A 22,307-nucleotide genomic window follows, 5' to 3' on the forward strand; every position below is an offset into this window, starting at 1 on the left:
AGGACTTCAGCGAGGGAGTGTACATCCATACCAAGGTTGACGGCAAGCTATTCAACATCGCCCGTCTCCGTGCTAAGACTAAAGTCACAGAGGTACTCATCCGTGAATTGCTCTTCGCCGACGATGCAGCCTTGACATCACACACGGATGATGGACTTCAGCAGATGGTATGCCGCCTCTCCCATGCTTGTAAGGAATTTGGACTGATCATCAGTTTGAAGAAAACGACCGTCATGGCGCAGGACGCAGACTCCCCTCCCTCTGACACCATCGATGGGTACAACTTGGAAGTTGTCGAGAACTTCACATACCTCGGGTCTAACATCTCCAGCTCACTCTCCATTGATTCTGAGGTGAACGGCAGGATTGCCAAGACAGCAGCAGTGATGGCCATACTTAACCAGATAGTCTGGAACAACCCCAACATCACCGAGAAGACCAAACTGCGTGTCTACCAAGCCTGCATGCTCAGCTCACTTCTCTACAGCAGCGAAACATGGAACACCTATGCAAGACACGAGAGGACACTCAACAGCTTCCATCTGAGATGTCTGCGGCGCATTCAGCACATCCAGTGGCAGGACAAAGTACCCAACACAGAGATACTAGAACGCGCCAACATGAACAGCATGTTCTCCATTCTCAGCGAGAGGCTCCTTCGCTGGCTTGGCCATATCAAGAGAATGAACCCAGGGCACATTCACAAGGACCTGCTATATGGGGAGTTAGTAGAAGGTGCACGACTAACTGGACGACCACATCTGCGCTACAAAGATGTTTGCAAGAAGGATATGAAGACGGCAAACATCAATGTCAACGACTGGGAGAGCTGTGCAAACAACCGTTCCAGCTGGCGTCTAGCTGTCAAGCAGGGAGTTCAAAACGCAGAGGAAGAGAGAAAAATAAAACAAGCTGAAAAAAGAGCTAGAAAAAAGGATAAACAAAAGCTTACTTTGGTGCTACGCCATTGTCTCCCGTAGACGGACGGATGCCAAGATGGATATCGATTAAATGTAGGTCAAACTTTTGTATAATTAAAGGACGCTAAACACTCGCATTGCTGACCACCCCACCAATTGCTAAGTAAATATTTCACAGAAACTACCATTTACTTGTGTTAAACAAGATAATTCACGTTTATAAAATACGTGTAATCACGTCTGTGACATGAACAACCCTTTAAATAATATTAAACTAGTCAGATTTGATCTCCTTTGACAATGTTAAAATTTAAATGTCTAAAACTGATCTAAAACAGTTTTGTTAAGTATCCTTATGTGTATGTCAAGATATCTTTTTTATGTTATATATTTATTCATAAACCTAAACCTTTACCGCATTTTGAGATAAGTATTATTCAAAAATTTTAATATTAATTATTGAACTAGAAAATGTTACAGGTTTCTATCAAAACTGGTTTTTCATCCCTCAAGAGTGCTAAATGTTGTAAGGTACAGTTCATAAGTAATATCATTAGCATTTATCTACATAAGTTTAACGGATGAAGTCTATAATGGTGATCGTATACTGTTAGTTTTCGCTTTCAATTTTCGTCTTTGTCAATTGATTCAAGTTCTTTATTTTTATGATGTATGCTTACACTAAATCTGAGTTGAGTAGGTCATGAGTAAACATTTAATCAAGATGTTTCGAATGCTACAAACCATTAGGTTTACCTTGCTCCTCATGTGTTACAAGTTGCAGGGTGATAAATTACACTAAATCTCTAAATACATAAAGACGTTATATGGTCTGATTTTAACTCGTAAACAAATTGCGATTAAAACTACTTTTCTTGCCACAAACCTTACCTTTTTTATTGATGAAAAATGTAATTCTTATGTACGAACTTCAATGACTTTGTCATGAATAGATTCATATTCAGCGAATTTTTCGTAAATTGTTCAAAAGAAGTATGCACTTTTCTCGCATGATGGTTGCAAAAATATCGAATGAAATGGCATTGAATTTGTTATGGAACAGTGTGAAATAATGGAAAATATAATAGCATCAGCAACACTATTATTTGTTCAAAATAAGTCAAACTCAAACTGTTTCAACGTTTTGAGAATTTACATGTTTATTCATGAAATGCAATTCATAGCTAATGCTTTCATAATTTTAGTGATTTCAGAAATGAGAAAATTAATTCAAAATAATTTGAAATTTGCTGTGGCTGGACATAAAACACGTATTTTTATTTGTTCGATAGTTGTAAATTTAAACGCATTTTTAAATTAATACGTGTGTAATGTACAATAAATGCATCTAGTTCACACTACCAGTCAATATAGGCTTCGCTTTCGGTTCCCAAAAGTTACATCTGAGTTTGCTAGAGAGCTGAACGAGAACAAATTTCAACTCAAATGTATGCTTTTAAAGTACAGCAGCGTCCTTACGATTTGCATTCAGCATTTGAAAAATAGATCCAATAATTTGCGAAAGTGGCAATATATTGGGGTGATCACAAGTCAAAGTCAATCTGTTTGAGTTTGCTGTCAATGGTGATTCTTTTAATACTTTGTATAAACTTGACAATGTATATCCTGTTCAATCTGGTTCTGATCTCAAGTCCGAGCTCTTTTCAAAAGCTGCCTAATTGCACCTATTGTCCTCAATATGGCCAGGACAGCATGATACAACAGATTTAATGACTACATTCCTTGCAATAACATTGAAATTCCTAACGGAAGCAGGAACAACAATAAATTTGTGCCACCCCTGCTTAAATGTGCAGTAGGATGAATTAGATGAACCCATTACCAAACACAGGGGGGGGAGTTATGTTCTTTGGCGAATTGACATAAGCTTTTCATTGATTTGTGATAGTGTCTGCATTATCATCATTGTACTGAGTTATTTCTTTGATAGATGCCCCATTTGGAGACATGCTACTTCCTAGAGTCAGCACAAGTCGCAGCCGTTTCTTGTATATTTATTATGAAAATTTTAACATGTATATTCGAATCGCCTTGCTTCTTGGAAAAATGATACCTTTTCTTGGCTTTGTGTGCAGTCTGACCTAATCAGACAATCCATCGTTAACTTCCTTTTTTCTCAAACAAGTAAATGAAATTATTATACGACGTTTAGGATAGTAGCATAATTACTTAACAGTAAGATAATCTTTACTACCTAATTGGATGATCTTGATATTGAACAGATGTGAAGTTGGAATTTAGTGCTGTGAAAAGCACTCTAGCTAAAATGATGTCAAAATGTGTGACAAAGCTTCTGCATTTTCATGTTTAAAAATTGAGAAATCATTAGATACATTACACTGGTCTACATCCAAAATGCGTACGAAATATATGTAGTAAACCTTTACTAATTCTGGGTCACTGAGATAGAAAATGATGCTTACAATTGTTGATTGGTTCTAGTGTTAACCATATAATAATGGGTCAGTATATACTACCCTTTGACTTGGGAATGGCATAGGATAAATAAGTTATAAAGGAGCGGTTCAAATTTTAAACCAGTAATAAGTAAAATACATCTTTGACTAGATGTATGACTGGGTTTGGATAATACTTGCTTTTTAGGCAAAACAACGAATGATGCAATCTGAAGCTGGTATTGCGTCATAAATTATATGAATTGCCTCATGTTATTCCTAGAAGTCATGGATGATGCAATCATAACTAAGCTTACATCGTTTTGCTGAACAAATTGCCCTATATCAACTCTAGGAATCATGTATTTGTGAGTGTTTGCTATTGCAAAGGGAAGCATTTCTGTTTAGCCAAAGTGAGCAGATATGTCCCGTACGTTTGTGAACAAAGCAGATAAATTCTGCTATGTTTGTGGTGAAGTGACTTTTGCATAACAACAACGCTGTATAACCTATCTTTTTTAAAAAAAAACGACCACCTTTAGTTTGACTGCACAGTTGGAGATCAGGACAAGAGGTGGGTCCCAAATATATGCTGCATCACTTGTGCGACAAATATCCGCCAGTGTTTAAACATTGCAGTGACAATGATTTGTGTAGAACCAACATATAATATCAGTAATTGTTACTTCTGCATGGTGTATCTAGTTGCGAAAGGTGTGTTAAAGAATAAAAAGTGGACTGTGCATTGTACAAACATTCCATCATCTATATGCCCACTACCCCACAGAGAAAGACTTTCAGTTCCTGATGTACCAAAATCATTCTCACTTGAGTCAGGTTAGGAAGAGGAAGATGACGAAACTTCTAGTCCTGAACTATCAATGTCACATGACCCATATTATTTTCCATTTTCCTTCTCTGAACCACACCTCATAATTCAAGATAAATCGAATGAGCTTGTCAATGATTTGGTATTATCTAAGAGTAAGGATGAGCTGTTGTACTCCAGACTACAGCAGTGGAATCTCCCATTTCCATGTTCCTTGACAGTCATAAGGATCTTGTCCCATTTTCTTCATGGAAGGTGATCTTGTAGCCTGCAACCGCGTCGATGTTGAGGATATGATGGCGGCCCTCAACATCGTTCATGATCCAGATGAGTGGAGACTGTTCATCGATTCACTGAGGACGAGTCATAAATATGTTTTTCTGCATTATGGAAATGATTCGCTACGAATCCCAGTTAGTCATTCAGTCCATATGAAGGTAACCTACATCAACATCAGCGGCAGCTTTGTGGTGATTTGAAGGTTCTTGCTCTCTTGCTTGGTCTGCAGACTGCATAGACAAAGTACTAAGGGTGACATTATTCATCGATATATCGATGCATATATACTTTTGCCGTAACGATACACATATCGATACAAGAGACGGAAAACTGTTACAGAAGATACCTACCGCATGCAAGATATTTAAGTCTTCAGCAATCACGAATAACTATTATTAGCTTGCCTTAGTATTCTTTAAAATTAGAATTCATCTGAAACAGCATCTGCTGTAACATGCACTCAGTTGTATTAATAAAAACGAACAAGACTATTGAGAATACTCGCTCTCCGTCTATAAATTAACCAAATGTGACATGGTTCGTAATTTGCCCACTCCCATTCCATTCTAGTTATCATAACCCAGCAGCATGTTCAGCATATAATATACATTCCAAACGTGTTCCACGTATATAACGAAGTTCTTTACTCATCATTTAATAACCAATATTACAGGAAGTCATTGTGTTGAACAACTTTGGTGGATTCGAAAGGTACACAACCGGTGTGTTGCACTGTTAAATGTTACATTGAATTAACATTGGTTATTGCTTGTTCCGGTCCAGGTTAAACCATAAACACATATCACAAATTAGTGTAACTTATTCCCTGCGTGACAACCAGGAAGTATTGACAAAGCCATAGAGACACTTCACGCAAAAGTCATGAATTGATATGTAAAATACTTAAACAGAGATGCTGTCCGCTTATGCGATTGCACGAATTATGAAAATAAATTACGAATTCGCGCACTTGAAAAACAGCGATGCGCGAGAACTCCCCAAAATTTGTTTGAATGCTCCGCATATAAAAATGTGCTAGGCAAAGTATGCAATTTTTATTTAAGCGTTGTTGTCACAACATCTCTTTTTAGGGTTGCCGACTGCACACATATGGGTTCTTCAAGCATGCCATTGCACAGGAATAAGCATTATGAAGGCCTAGTTTGAAATTTCTAAGAAGGAGGTTTAATAAATGCGTATTTAAAGTATATGCTACTTAGAAAACCCCAAATGTCTGTCTTATGGTGTGGTTCATTGCGTTTTCAATCTGCAATATACTGACGTATCGTAAGGAAAACGGCAAAAATGTTTAAAGTTATGAAGTATATCCGATTACTGGAGCTTGAAAATATTAATGGAGATACCAGTGAGTGATTTGGGCCTGAAAATCGAATCAGATGTACCTTTTTGATGGACAAAAATATACAGAATTAAGGTCACTCTCCCATTCAGCGGTATTTCGAAATTAAATGTAGAAAGGGCAGAGTAATCAGCCTATTTAAAATACACTTAATTTAAAAGTATGATGCAATTGTCTTTTTGTCATTCAATTTAGCATAGCTGATTATATGTTACAAAACCATATATGTATATTAAGTTTAAGATAAATTGACTAAATAAGGGTTAGAAAATGAAATTAAAAAGTAAAGATATTTATTTTAAAACCCCACTCATTAAAAGCAGACTACGGCAGTGATAGACTAAAACCTCTAATATAGCGTTATGGAACATATAAAAATCTAACATAGTAGTCAGTAAAGCTCTTGGTCAACAAACTTTATTTAAGTGAAAAATTCTGTTTTGGAACATAAGTATCCAAATGATAACATATGTGAGCTCTGGAAAATTGTACATAACAATCATAAAGATCAGTTGTAGAACATATTCAAGCTGCCAGATCTAGCTACGCACATAACAATATTCATACTTATATAAGGAACAGAGTAATCACAGAAAGCTTATACGACTAGAGGTGGCATCTTTTGAAGATGTTGATTTCAGTAGAGCTCTCAGGAAGTGGAACTGGAAGAAAAGAGACATATATTAAAGTGTTAGGTAAATATTGAGCCATGCCCATTTCTCCCTCTCTCTCCTTTTTTTTCCACTCTCCCTTTATGTCTTTGAAAAGGGAAAGGTCTGCCTCAAGATAAAATCCTGACAGTATCTCTCATGAAACTGTACATGGGGAACAAATTTGGAATTTCTTTTGTTATGCAGATATATTTGACCAGCGAGTTAAGATGGCCTACAACGTTTAATAAAACTTATTGTCATCCAACATGTAGTCTATTTGCAAGTATTTTTGTTGTTTTGTCGCCAATGAAAATAGCATACAAATATATGATAACTGTATGTAATCTGCAAACTGTATAAACCTACAGGAACGTCAACATACATAAAAGGGCTCCACTTACACAAGCAGCTATCCGTGGAAAGTTTCTAAGGTTCAGTGAAGCTAAGATAAAGGATGGTATCTTTGTTGGTCCTCAGATTTGTGACCTTCTTCTAGATGACGCATTTGACTATGCACTGCTTGGCAAGAAAAGAAGCCAGACAATTAAAGTCTTGGTTGCATCACGTCACTAAATATAAGATTTTTGCACTCTCATCGAGATCTGTTTCCACCAAACTGTAGAGCAGTGAGCGACGAGCATGGAAAGCGATTTCACAAGGACATTGCAACAATGGAGAAACGCTATCAGGGCACATCGAGCCAAACGATGCTTACACATTATTGCTGGACAGTGACAAGAGATACCTCCATTTAATGAATATAAGAGACAAGTCAAGAAGCCCTGGGTAGACACTTAATAAAGACCAAACTATGCACTTATATATACATAACAGATTTTGCCTTTTGTTTCATAATGCTAATTATATTTATTTAACCCTTTTGCTATTTTTAAAAGTGTTACATAGACAGGACAGATGAAATATCTTCATGTAATGCAACCGTAAACATATGAAAAGACCTAGGTTTACAATTTATAATTAAAAATCTACTATGTACACAATATTCATACATGTAAAATGTAAAAACAGTCATCAATCAATAGACTTAATTGTCATATTTGAATTCATTACATCCAAATCCATAATAAATAGCACATTTTATAACTGAAACAGACGACTTTTAAAAGATTGTACGCAAGTGTTATTAGTAAATGTCAGCCTCAAAATAAATTACATTATGCCATAAATAACTTGTCGTCTAATTTTAACATTCTGTATATAAAGCTAAAGGGCAGGAAATGGGGAGTTTTTGTAATTTGTGATTGTTTTTCGATTCATATTCGGGTTCCACGTGTTATTTAATAATTTCTTTATTCAGTTGAATAAGTTTATTTTAATGTGTGTCATGAATTGAAATATTTTTGAAAGAACAAACTATAGAATTATACTATATACAAATAGTTACTTTAAAAAGAAAATATAATTAAGTGGTGACTGTTAAGATTGTTTTACATAAATCTGAAACATTTAATTACTCCAAGTTAGCATCTTTACGTAGTGAGAAGGAACAAAAATTGCAGCACATCATTTGTAATCGAAATGGGTTCGCTTACTGTTATAGGCAGACACTTTGCCACTGAACCATATGACTGTATAAGCACTTCATACTTTTACATGAGCTCTGTAAGTTATACAATTCTTATTGTACTCTGCAGCTGTCAGTTTGGTTTTCAGATACGTCCTTCACTTGTTTGAAATTCTTTCTAAATGCGCCTTTTTCAAAACGTTTATTCACCAAACATTACAATTCTAAATATTGTAAGGGTACATTTGTCTCAGTTGCATTCTGTGATCAGGATTTATTCTTTGTGAATCAAGGACATTTAATTAAGCATTTGCATATCACCATAAACAAACCTCTCCTAAATAAATGCTTGTACATAACGAAAGCTGAATACAAAACTATTTGATAAATCAAGATATCTTGCCTTATCGGCACACAAGAAATTTAATCATCACATCAATGTAAATTACCTGAGACATACACTTTTAAACATTGATTCATTCGTCAGATTCATCATGACACCAATGTAATCTACCTGTACAATAGTACTGTACACTTTTAATCATGATTTTATACATCAGATTCATTATCACATCCATGTACATTACTTGTAATACTCACTTTTAATCAAATTTCATAATATATCAGTGCAAATTATCTGTACTATTCGCTTTTAAACAATGATATCAGTCAATATTTTCATCACGTTAATGTAAATGACATGTACTAGACACTTGTGAACAATAATATTATGCATTATATTCATCATCACATTTATGGTAACTACGTGTACTATACAACTTTAAATACTGGTTTTATACGTCAGATTCATACTCACGTCAATAACCGTTGATCAGTAGCACCTGCAATACAATACAACTATTTTCTTTACAATTAACGTTGTCTGCATGACATAACGTTTTCAGATATTGCAACTGATCTAATAGGGAAAAATTTGGAAAATTGCATGCTGTTTCACGACTGCGGTAATAGTTTCATGTGTATACAAACATTGTAGTCAAGTCTATTTTCACCATTTTCCACACATTAGACCTCACGGATGACAAAATACAATATATTGTAAAGCAACTGACACATTTTGCTTTTGCTGGAAAGATTTCATGGAGTGAAACCACCTTTGTTTGGATGATTTGATGAATGTATGGACTTTTACTGACTTTAGACTTTACAAATGCCGATATAACCCAATTTTCTTCCGTTCCACCATATTGGTAGGGATATTTTCGTGCATATGCTCGTTTCTCATGTTCATAGGCTTCAATTCATGGTTTTCTTACGTATACAGTGCAACTGGTTTTTCAATTAGGCAGATAAGATAGTTTAATATGAAAGATAAATAATCACTACACACATACAAGTTGACTTAGTGTGTTAAGTGACTTGTACTAGCCTAAGCGTCATATTTGTATGTGAGGCACTGCGTTTTGAAAAATGAAATCAAATCTTTTTGAACCTGATAAAAGATGGGATGATTACTGTGTTTTCCGATTCAAACGGATTAATAATTTATGTCCTATCCTTTGTATTTATGAAACATGCAAAGTATCAATATAAATTCTGACTACTATGATAACTCTAGTAGTTCCTAATGCATCTAGTTTAGTGATGTAGAGCTAAAACTAATATTATTACCGACACATTCAATGCATCGTATTACCCTGTCAAAGCGAAATTCAGTTCATGTATGCCAATGTTGTGGAAGGTATTTCATACAGTAAGCTTTTTTATTTGTAATGTTGTAATGTTAGTTGGCATGATGTTTTGAAACGCACTTCCACAATTATTCTGACACGCTCCTGTGACACCGAGTCTAAAAATACAATTCAAAATATATGGGTGGATATTTCACAGAACAGTATGTCATTTGTCAAAAATAAATTTAAACAGTAGTAAATGACTATCGTGATCCTCTGCTTGTTCCAGGTCAATATAAAGACTAGTTTGATGGAAGGATTCCTCACTAATCCTTTCAATATTATATATAGAGATCATATAATAGATTTATAAAAAAATATTTCATAGCCAAAATATAAAACTGCTCACTAAATAGGAATGTCATAAAAAAAAACGTACACATAAATGCATGATAATAGTTAATCTTAATGGAAAGTTCTATAGTAAAGACATTTCTGTTACACTAAGTATTTAGTCATATCAGGGTCATTCAGGACACGCTTTGGTGATTGGTTTGACAAATACAGACCCAAGCTAATTGTTTGCCTAGTTTTTCATCAATCGTTAAGGCATTCAGGACTTAGAAAGAGGGGTTTCAACATGTAGCAATTGGTCTGCACATGCCAATTAATATACACGTGGGAAGAAGATTGTATGCTCTGATAATAATTCTGAGCAAAAGAGGATGGCAATTATGCATTTTATTGACATTCGAACTCCAGAAGATATGGTTTGGGAATAATTTATGTTTAATCCTTATGAATGTCAGGGCATACAACTGAATGTATTAAAGTTTGTGCGGCAATTGGTTCACCTTGGCATCCCAGTACAATCCCTTTGAGAATCAATTTGCCGTTTCGGCCTGATATAAAGTTAAAATTTGACTAGAATTCTTATGCGACTAGTACTGCCTTATGTTACATATTTTTATGTGAGGCACTGTGTTTGTTGTACAATTTAATTCAAATTTTATATAACCCATGACAATATTTTACTAATACTGTTTTTTTCCGATTAGGAAACATACAAAGCACGAACGGCTAAATACGGTTACGATAATACTAGTAATACCTAATGTATCTTGTTTAATGATGTATAACTAATATCATTCCCGACATTTGCAGCTCGTCATTTTTCGGTTTCAAAGCTAGGTTCATATCATATATGTCAATGTTGTGGAATGTATTACAAGAATTATATATAGTATGCTGTTTTGTTGTTCATATCGGTTGGTTAAATGTTTGAAAAAGTAACGCTGTAAGGTAAGGATACTGGCATGCTCCAGTGTTACCTACTGTAAAATTACAGTTCAAAGTATCTGCATAGATCTTTCACAGAAAATATTATCTATTTCGAATAAGATATATTTATACTTTGGGAAATGAGAATCAGGACTCCTGTTCAAAACACTTTGCTAAGCACTTTGGAAATCTTACTTAGAATGCAGCCTTTGATTGGAATTGTAAGACTATTTGGCTATGATTTTCAGATAATTACAGTTATATCATGGTGAATATATATTTGTTTAAAATTTGTTGTTGTTGGGTTTAACACCATTTTTCAGCACACAATAGATATGTTTGGCGGCCAGTATTAGTGGTGGAGGAAGAACCCGGAAAATCCCCGGGAAAAACCACCGACCCGCGAGAAGCTACTGACAAGCTTTCTCACATACCCACATTGGCCGAATCCGAGACTCGAACCCACGCAGACAGGGGTGAGATGGCAGTGATCGGTACCGGAGAGCGCCTTAGACCACTCGGCCACTTAAAATATGAATGTTAACAGTTGCAACAATTGAGGTAACTGTCAGCATTTTCACTCTTAGGTGCCTTGAAAGTATTTAAGTCATCTCCATTTACAACACTGTAATAATGGTTTTCGAATTGCTACGTTGGCATCATGAGTACTTTTCAATTTTAGTCTGCAACTTATTATTTTGTGTAAAATGTTTTTCCTCCTTCCTTGCAATGGGATAACTCAAAAATGTTTGATAAGTAATTGTAAATATACATTATAAACATTTATAGAAGTAAGTCGTATACCGCATTATAATAATTCATAATATTTTTTTTGTGGTGAATTTAGTTGGTACTTAACTATGATATATGATGCACATTTGTGATGAAGAGTGGATAATAACAATGAGATTTATGCATAGCCAAGTAAATAGTAAAAAGATGAATAAGAGAAAAGAACCACAGATAAGCTTTATAAGACTTCTGTTGGATGCATTCTGATTCTTTCATAAAAAAGAGAAACTCTTATTACTGTCTCTGCATTATATGTCTGCTTGACATGTCAGTGCATAATGGGATATTATCCATTGCTTACACTCAATACATGAATGACTAGTCTCCCTTGCAGTTATCTCCTAATGTTGAAGGAGAAAAATCACAGAATGCAGGAAGAGGACGAAGATTAAATGATGGCACTAATCAAGCCATATGTAGATTGTTGTAGCGACTGCATAGAGCCAGATATGCACTCACATTGTTAACTAATATTTCCTGGTCTGCTCAATTTGTTGTGGGGCTGTACTAATAAATACATATTTACGGTAACTAAAACCCACTGATATAAAATGCTTGAAACTATTGAACAAAATATTTGATTCTACATTTATTTGGATTGTACTTGAAGTTGCACATGGAGCGTTGATCATGTTTCAGATTCTCATTATGTTATTAATGTTGTTGTTGTTGTTGTTGTTGATACTTATGACTATAAAAGCAGAATTGCGCCATGGTACAAATGTATCGTTGAAAACTATAACATACCATCAACTTTCAAATGTATCTCTTTAACTTGCAGTGGATTTGCAGGATATATGATGATGGTGGTGGTACTGTGATACTAATATTACCACCATCATCACTACCACTACTACTACTGATACAACTACTACTTCTATTACTACTGCTAATAATAATAATGGTCAAAAGTATGCATCACTGATGCATAGCTAGTAGCATGTAAGCTAGACCGATAAATCAGCCCTTCACCCATGATGATATTGATTTTCGGGAGAGGGGATGATATCACATATTCATTAAAAGCTACAATTATCTGCAATCAAATTTTCCTGCACACATCGGTGTATATATTATACACTTACCGGTATTTCACTTGGCTGTGTAGCTACCGTCGGCTGAAGGGTTCTTTTGGTGACATGTAGATTTATATTTCCCTAGCAAATCATACGTGTGATGACATGTAAATCCATTTGGAATAGTACAACCATATGTCTTGTGGCCATTTTGAATTTCGATCTTGAAATGGCTGTTACCAATTATCGGTATGTGTCTAAAGTGTTCGCGGGTTTGTCGCAGAATAATTCGTATGCATCAAAAGTGCTAATTTTTATGGACAGGTGACATGAGACCCACAACATCGTCTATCAGTATCAACACAGATTTGTGGGGTTGATTTATCGGACTACATGTAAGCAAGGTATCTTAATTTTGCCACTTACTTACAGTGATACTTGTCCTTGCAGACACCTTCATAAAAGACTTGCTCTTAAAGACAACATTTTTGGGTCACATGTTTTGCATCTGGTATTTTAAACCTCTATATAGAGTACAAGCGACTCCAACAAGCAATACAGGCATAAACAGTATGCAGCTACAAAGCTTGGATTATAATAATCAAACTGTCACCGACGATTGCATAAGGTGTCATCAGAGTTGGGTGTGGGTAAATCATTTTGTGTAATTTTATATAGTGGAAATGGAGGGTTTTGTTCATATAATTTTGACACTGGTATATATCCCAAACATTACTGAGGCTGCAGAAGAATTTATAATTTCAAGCAATGTTAACGCAGCACTGTCTTAGGTTACAACATCCGCTATATAGACGTACAGGCTGCTGTCATATGAGATGATGGCATTTCATCTGACAATGTAGATTCCTCCACTATAATATATGTGAATTCCAAACGCATCAAAAACAAGGTCGGATTTATTCCAACGGCAATGGAAACATACGTTTCAGTAGGCTATTTGCCTTTGCTTCACCTGAATACAGTGCAACTTACAAATCATTCTGTTCTATGGCCAAATAACATCGTCTCCTACCAGTAATAGAGCACAACTGCTGAAGAACATTCCAAGGTCTGGATACAAATGCAATGCCAAATTAGGGTTACTATTTGGAATATTTATTCTGCGTGCTCGAACTACATATAGTGAGCGCATCACCAGCTGGAGCATAGAGGCACAAGCAAATGCTAATTTTGTCCTAAGTGCTTTCACATACATACTCAGATTTGTTTGGATCTAATTTGAAAGAGTTTTGTTAACTAATCCTATCTCTGCCAAATATAGGTTATTTCGACCTATTAGTTTTATGCCGAGCCAACAAAATCCGGGTTATGTTACCCTCATAATATTTAACCAGATGATCTTTTGTAGACAACGTAATTTGTACCATAACATAATTCGGGCAAGCTTAACTAGTTTATGTTTATCTGGGCGTATGCTGAAGCAGAGTCTGACAGCACTCTAGCCAAAGGGCATAATGATAAGATCGTGGCGCCAGAACAAATTTACTACAAATGAGTTCATGTGGGATCCAGCTGTCATCAGGGTGGACGTCAACACGAACAATACTTTCTTGGAAACTATTGTAAGGGCTAATCAGACGCTAAAAGAATTTGATAGCAATGATATAGTAAGAACGTTCTGCAAAGACAAAGAAGAGTATATCCTCTCTAATACCGTAGAGAAAACTGAAATATATACAACAAACAATCTTAGTAATAAAGCAATAAGAACAATAATCGGATGCACAAAAATAACTCAAAAAATGACTCTGAAATAGGACACTGTAACGTCACCCTCTTAGCAAGAGGGGTGGTTAATTGGATTTAGGTGGCATTATCTAGAGGATGACCTGCCTCGATATTGCAGCCCGGTGGAAATGAAAAGATAGAATTTCAACAGAGAACTGAGCAAGAATATTGGGAAGAAATAATGCAATACGAGCCCCCTTAGACAAGAAAAAATTTAATCAAAACAAATGAATAGTGGCAATTCCAACTCAATCTAAATATGTCAGCAAAATTGAATAGCAGTGTCTCCTTTGGATTTATTTATTTATTTATTTATTTATTTCATCATAATAACGAGTGCTGAAAAGAACGCAATATCCACGGCTGATTGCACCACCTTTCTCCCGTGACCGTGTATCAACTCCTTCCTGATTCTTCTAGCCTTCCTATTCTCTACGCTTCATTCCTTCCTTGACTTCCTAGACCTTTATTCTGAAATCGTCACTCATTTCTTCGGACTTCTGTCTTCGGTCTGTCCCATCTCTCCCCAGAAAGCCGTTCGTTAAAGGACAAAATTACCACTAAATCTCTGTATGTACCACTTCCTACATGTACGTAAAATTCACCCACCTACGTTACTCAAAGGCTTACCAGCTATCCACACTGCCTAAATTCTGAACGAAACTGATAGAACATCACCCTCGCTTCACATCGACAGGCCAAAATTAACACACTAGTGGTGTATCGAACATTTCCGTATATTACCTACGCTACCACATGCTCGATTACTATTGCATAAAATTCACGAAATTCTAGATTACAGCAATCCCCGACTCACAAGATTATTTAAACAGTCCTAAATCAGATATAAATGTGCGATTATCGTTAACTCACAATAATCAGTATCGTCCTAAGAGACAAAGAAAAAGTATTTCATATAACCCTATGAAATCCTACACATATGAAAATTTGGATAGCATGCAATCGTCAATATTATCAATGAACTAATAACTGTAACATTAAAGAGATAAACTGCATAACAAGTCTAGCAATAACAGATTTCCATGAAATTCAAAAAACGATATATAATATGGTTCCTATTCATATCAAACCCATTTGCATAAAACGAACAATCAAAAAAAATAGAACATCGCGTGGAAAATTGCGTACCTTAATGCTGTTACTTTCAGAGGTTGTGCGTCATAGCACTAAACCCTGTCTTTTCTTACAAGACAGCCACCTGGTCACCTTTCCTTGTTTAACGAGGAAAACGCTATTCTTTTTAGGCTTCCTCGGAGCAAAACACTCCTCTCAGGAATTTTAAGACTAAAGAATTTCGACTAATGTCGTCATTTTAAATTTACATTATTTTCAAGGTCTACCCCTTAATTTACTCTGCCCAATCGTAAGCAGCGGTTCCTAAATTATCCCAAGATAATCATTTTCTTTGAAGATGATAATTTGACAAGAGTTCCTATCAAACGGCTATGGTTGGTGGCTATAATGTTGACTTTCTCAGGACAGCGTAGCAATAACCTGTTTGAATCTCACTCAGTCATAAATTCTAGCCTTTTAAATTTTAATACTGACAAGAGAAAAGAAGAAAGGTCTAAATGACCCTTTACAGCGACTTTTCTGGCTTAAATATGATAAAATTTTAATGCTCAATGCATTCAACTTTAAGGTTCAATTCAATTTGAAATTCGACACTTTACAGACACCTACGACTGTATGATAAAGTAGATCAAGAATAAAAGTCTAAAATAACCCATGATACATAAACTGGCCAGGAGAAACATTTACAAAGGTCTTGATCTAGATCACGACGATGTAAAAACATTCATGCTAGTGATGAATCAATCTTACAAAAAAATACAAATATGATCCTGAGCTGCAGTCGCAACATAAAATAGAAAAGCCGAAACCAGAGTATGAGCGGATCCGATGCCTGAAACAAAAAAGTCAAAGCCAGAAGCAATAAGATGCAATCTGTTCCTTGAGCAAAAACTCCAAAGCTTCAAACTGAATCAGAAAAATCAAAACATATAGCAGAAATTTCGCAGCCTAAGCCTGAAACAGAAATTCCTTAACCTGAGTTTGAAACAAAACTTCCATGGTCTGAGTTGTAACAACCAATTTATGAGGAAGATTATGAAAGACAAAAAGTAGCTGAGGCATACTGCAATGTGATTAGCTATAGGGAGATGCGAGGTTACCTTTTCCAATTTTAAGAACTATACTATACTGGAAAAAGAGTTAAGACTGTATTTGATCCCAACTCAATTTCCGTCTCCAAAATAGCAAGCTCGCATTTCTTAGGTAGCCTAAGCTTTCAAAAGAGCAGAGAATAGACATTCCATGTGTAGCATGGGGATATTTATGACAATGTCAATTGGATACATCGCTTTAATACACATTTCTACATGCATATAAGTAACACATATGCAATGGAATAAGGACGAGATGAAAATTTCAATTTCGAATGAGATATATAGCCGAGCGAATCTGAGAGACATTCCGAGGATGTATAATAGGTAACTAGACTTATATGTAATGAAATATATCACAGATTTTAAAATCAACAATCATGTCCAACGAAGAAATTATCATATATTATCGCAAATATCACAAATGAGCTAAAAGCTTGAATAAGACTTATCGATATTACAAAACGAATGTTATTTATCGTGTCCATTCCATTGGCATGAAAGGTAGCAGGTGTTGCTATCACGGCACTTTTCTCAACCCATTTCTCTTGGTTATTTCTGGTACTCGGTTTGTGGCGCACACGGCTCTGAGAAAAGTGGAGACTGGAAAGGCTCTCTCCCAATACATTTATGTTAAGTACACAACAATTCTGAAACAGACCGTGACTTGCTTGCTTGGTGCCTCATTGTTTAAAATAATTTAGAATAGTAAGCAACGTTGTGGTCGAACTAAGTCCTATATGCGTTGGCAAATACGAAACTATTTATGCAAAACGATATATGTCCCGTAGCGGAACAGATTTCTAGCGTTTGTGGCACTGAAGTAGATGGTGGTTTGATTTCCAGAAGCAAACTTTTATTATCGTCTACTATGTACCCATCTGGGCTGTATCTGAAGCCGTTGGTATTTTTGATGAAGGTATCATTGCCAATACCTTTCTTGCCTGTAGTGATCTCAACATAGTTTCTGATAACAGGTCAAAGAATGCTCTCCAAAGTCATGGTAAGGATACTAAATCATTTTGCATTTGGCGATGTAAATCGACAGATGCCAAGGACTGTGGCCAACGCAGAGTCACTTACTGTGGTCGGCATAATCGAATTCAGTTCTGCTGACTTCTGATGTGCCTTCACAAATATTATAAGATAGCCTTCAGGTCCATTGTTTATCACCACTTCAATTAAGCATAACAAAAAATATGGAAGTATATGAGATATCGGCAGCATGCGCACGAAAACAAAATTCTGCAAAAGCCCATTCTCGGACTGGGTGCAAACCCTGCCAAATACTTTAGTTCCTCAGCAAATAAGGAATTTTTGGAATTGCTAATCCACTACACCCAGTAGCTCAAGTGAATGGCTCTGGAAGTGGGGTTTTAGCCCATAACTTCGTCGACATCCTAAAACATTTTGTTGTGTTCGGTTAAACTTAAATGCGAACAAAGGAGGTAACCCTTGTGTGCCTGGTATCGATTTTGTATGCTATCACTGCATAAGTCATCACTATCTGTCATCATCACTGTCATTTTTGTGCGATTTCATCATACAACCACAAGCCGCTAACAAACCTCATGAAGATCTAAATAGTGGTGGGTGAAAAGGGGGCTACAAGTAAAACCCCATGCGTTATTATAAGTGCACAACAAAACGTTTTTCGATATCAAAATTTTTCAGAATAAATTTCGTTTTCTGAAGTGGAATGATAGCAAAACTTTCATGTAATGATGATAACGATGCGCTCTAAAATTATACGGAAAAAAGCTCGTGTGATATTGTATTAACAAAACGGGTGTTTTCATGGCATCCTTTTAAATACTACTGATAATGTCTAAAAAAAATAATAGGTCCAATTCTCATTTCATTTTCGAAAACTTTCTTTTTTCCTCTTTAGAATAAGTCGATCCCAGAATCATTAAATCAGTTTCAAGCCAAGAGTTTATAATATGTTTGGGCGGTGTCTTTATCCATTTATATTTACGCAAATAAACATGAATTCTTATTACTTGAAGAATACATTTGATGATATTGTTGTAGTTGCTGTTGGTTTAGCTCCATGTTACAGCACATGATAGACTATCATCGGGGACAACACATGCACTGACAATTTCTGTAGCAAGTATCTGGGGTGTCCGCTTTTAATCAGAAGCCTTAGTTACATTTATAAATATTGATCACATGATTTTTCATCCCCATTCGAGTTATCCTGCTGTTATATCATATGGAACGGCGTCGGGTGAAACAGGATGTATCGTCTGTCATATGATATCCGACGGCTGTTGGTGAAAACATGACATGCTATTTGGTAACATCGGACACTTGTACAGCAGGTGTATTTTTGTAAAGAAATAGAACAATTATGCTAGTGAAATAGTTTGATTATAATCACAGTTATTTATATCAATTACCGCAAATACGCTACCCTAATGCATTAAAACAAAATTGTTTTTTTTTCTTTATTTGCTTGTCAGAGATTTATCTATAGTTAATTCAAGAGATAGTTCCAAATAAATGTCCGAGAAGAGGCGAATGTGTGAATTTCTTGTGGTGTGAAACCAGATACCCATGTACTGTATTCACAAGGCGCTAATACAGTATGCCTTGTTAACACAAAGCGTTACCGAACAGAAGACGCTATGTAGATGGAATTATGAAGTTAACACGTATATTCAAAATGGATGACGGTAAATATTTATTGATTAACCAAAACGTACGATGAATTGTTTGGGAAGATGTCCCCGATGTCCCAAGGTTAACCCGACCTCGCTATATTCACTGACAGTGGGGGAATACACAATCTAAACATGTACTTCACATTTCGCATGACTATATTTAATATACTTATTTTGTATTAAAATAATAAAATAATACATTTATAGTAAAAACGAAGAAAACATGCTTATAATAACGGTGGTTTAGAGTATATCATCAGCTTTCAGACATAAATCATTAGTATTATTCAACTCGGAATCAGCAGTCTAGAACTACTGTGACAAGGACCGTTTGCCAAACTTAAGACGGGGCAGTTCGAATTATAATTTGTTTAAGTTATATTGAACTTAAGATTGTGCAGAATAATTAGTTTTTGCATATGCAATCTGCAAATTAGCTATGGAATTACTGAAATCGTCCCAGATAAGCTGAGTTTGCTTCTGAATTAGGGAACCAGACTAGACTACTGTCCTAAGTTCCTGTGTTTACGTAGTGACGGTTGTGTGAGTGGCAAGGGAAGACGGTCAACAAACAACTCAGAGGTTCAGCTGTGCCTGAAGCTTTGCAGGCTGCCGTAAGATCCGAACAATTTAAAGTAAATTAATTTTGTTAGATTTCTGAAGTTGAAGGACAGGTGTAAAATCTAGCTTTATTATAAAGTTCGTTCCGCAAGCATATTGCATGATATCCGAATATATAACGTTCCAGTACAGCTCAGAGAATTTTCAGGGCATTGTCTTTAAGTTTCGCGCTCATCAGTTTTAACACCTCTGGAATTGAGATGCAGTATAACACATCTCATTCGATACAGGTTGATACAGGATAGTCTGTACTTCGTTTCCACCATGACCTGTGTAAGAGAATATTATTGATTAAGGAGTGTAGCGATAGCAACGTAACTAGGGGGCGCTTTAGTCGGGTGAGTGCCACCATCACTCCTAGAGTGATAACCTTTCTGATTCGGCTATCTTCGGTAGTTGCCTCTATTGTGATTTCTAAACAGTTACATTGCAGGACACACTGTACTAATTCAACTCCAATAGTAAACATATGGAAACACTATCATATTCAGAGTTAAATAACTTAAAATTTCTGGGTGCTGATGATGAGGTCTATATATATCCATGCACAACTAACCTTGGTGCAAGCTTTTGTGTGGAGAACACCACATGAGCTGTGGCATTTTTTTTATCTACATGTGTTATGAAACACATGTTATTGATTCCGCACCAAAAGAAGCAGGTGCTACTTTCATTATTGAGTACTCCTAAGTCAAGTCTGTAAAAATACTAAAATTGCATCAATAGAATTTTGTCTATATTTTTTAATTACAGATAGGATAAGCTCTCAAAAGATTTTATTTACTAAAATTTTACTTTCATTATTAACCAATTTTGGATCACCAAACCCGTATATACTCTATTATTTGTTCACCCATTTCTAGGCTGGTTCAAAGTTCTTCCATATAATTAGTACCGTGTGTCCTACACATGACTATATAGTTATTGTATGATAGGCAATATATGTCTGCCAGTATGTCTTTTTGTTTACATCAAAATAAAGATCTTATTATTCATCAGAAATAATTGTAACATTAACAAAAGTAGAAATTGAAAATCATCTTTTTATTTGGTTTTTAAAGGGTATATTTCATTTCAAAGTTTATTTTCTTGTTTGTTTTTAAAAGATTTCATTTCAGATCTACATCAACAATCTGTTACTCATTTTGAGGTCATACATTTATCTGCACTATACTTTGCAAGCAAGCAGTCAACTTTAATGTTTACTGTTTGCCTTGTAAAGTCAACTTTGCAGATACTATAAAGTATGAATTTAATTGAAAATAAATCAGCAATGGAATGGTGACTAGCATAGTCATGATTGAGACACTCAAGTTTGAAATTAAAGATCTCTATGTTGTTCATGAAAAATTTGAAACAGTCATCAGAACATATTTCTTGTATGTTCAACTCATACAGTTATGACAAGATTGGAATATCATCAATGGAGATACAATGAAGAGTCTGTTGAACCTATTATATTACAGTTTTCACTAAATGTTTAAATTTTGGTAATAATAATTACTTGACAGATGCTTCATTATAACATTTGGTCAATGTGTCTCTTCCTAGGCTAGTACACTAACTACATGCCTAGCATTGATAGTGAAGTACCTTATAAGCAACTTGCCCTTTGCACAGATTTTGTTAGAAATTGTACTTCCCCAGTGACATTTAAACATTTGTTGAAATATGAAGCTGAATTGAATTGAGTCATATCACATTATGATGATAATGTGGCAAGGGAGGTAATGCTGCATGGAAAACACATAATTGCAATGAATAATTGAAAAGTAGTAGCCATGTTTTAGTGTTTGCTTCCATGTTCGTGTACAGATTTAAAAACAAAATTCAGTTGGCTGTTATTCATTTGTTGTTCAAGATATATTTCATTATAAACTCATTAATGTAAATGACATCCGTCAATATTATCCATACATAAGTTACAGTTATAATAAATTGCAAGAAATCTTGAACATGTTGTATAATTATTGCAAATATTATGAAATCTTCATGAGCAAAGCATTGTGATTGATTAATCAGTTGCTGAAAATTACATACTAGCTGTAAAACAATAGATAATCTAATTAAATCTCTCAAACATTAATGGATTGGATTGGATTTTTAACATAGCTTTAAAAAAGTTTCAGTAATATCGCTACGATGACTGCAGTGTGACAGTTTATAGTGATGTCTAGCACTGGGGCATCATGCCGCAGACATGTAGCATGATGTCCCACCCAGTCACATTATCCTGACACCACGCCAACCAGTCCTAACACTAACCTCTTAATGCTGAGCGCCAAGCGAGGCAGCTGTTAGTACCATTTTTGCATGTTTTGGTATGACTCGGCCAGGGAAAGAACCCACGACCTCCCGCATCCGAGGCGGACGCTG

Source organism: Sinohyriopsis cumingii, chromosome 14 (assembly GCF_028554795.1).
Source record: "Sinohyriopsis cumingii isolate HCF-2022 chromosome 14, ASM2855479v2, whole genome shotgun sequence".
Taxonomy (NCBI): domain Eukaryota; kingdom Metazoa; phylum Mollusca; class Bivalvia; order Unionida; family Unionidae; genus Sinohyriopsis; species Sinohyriopsis cumingii.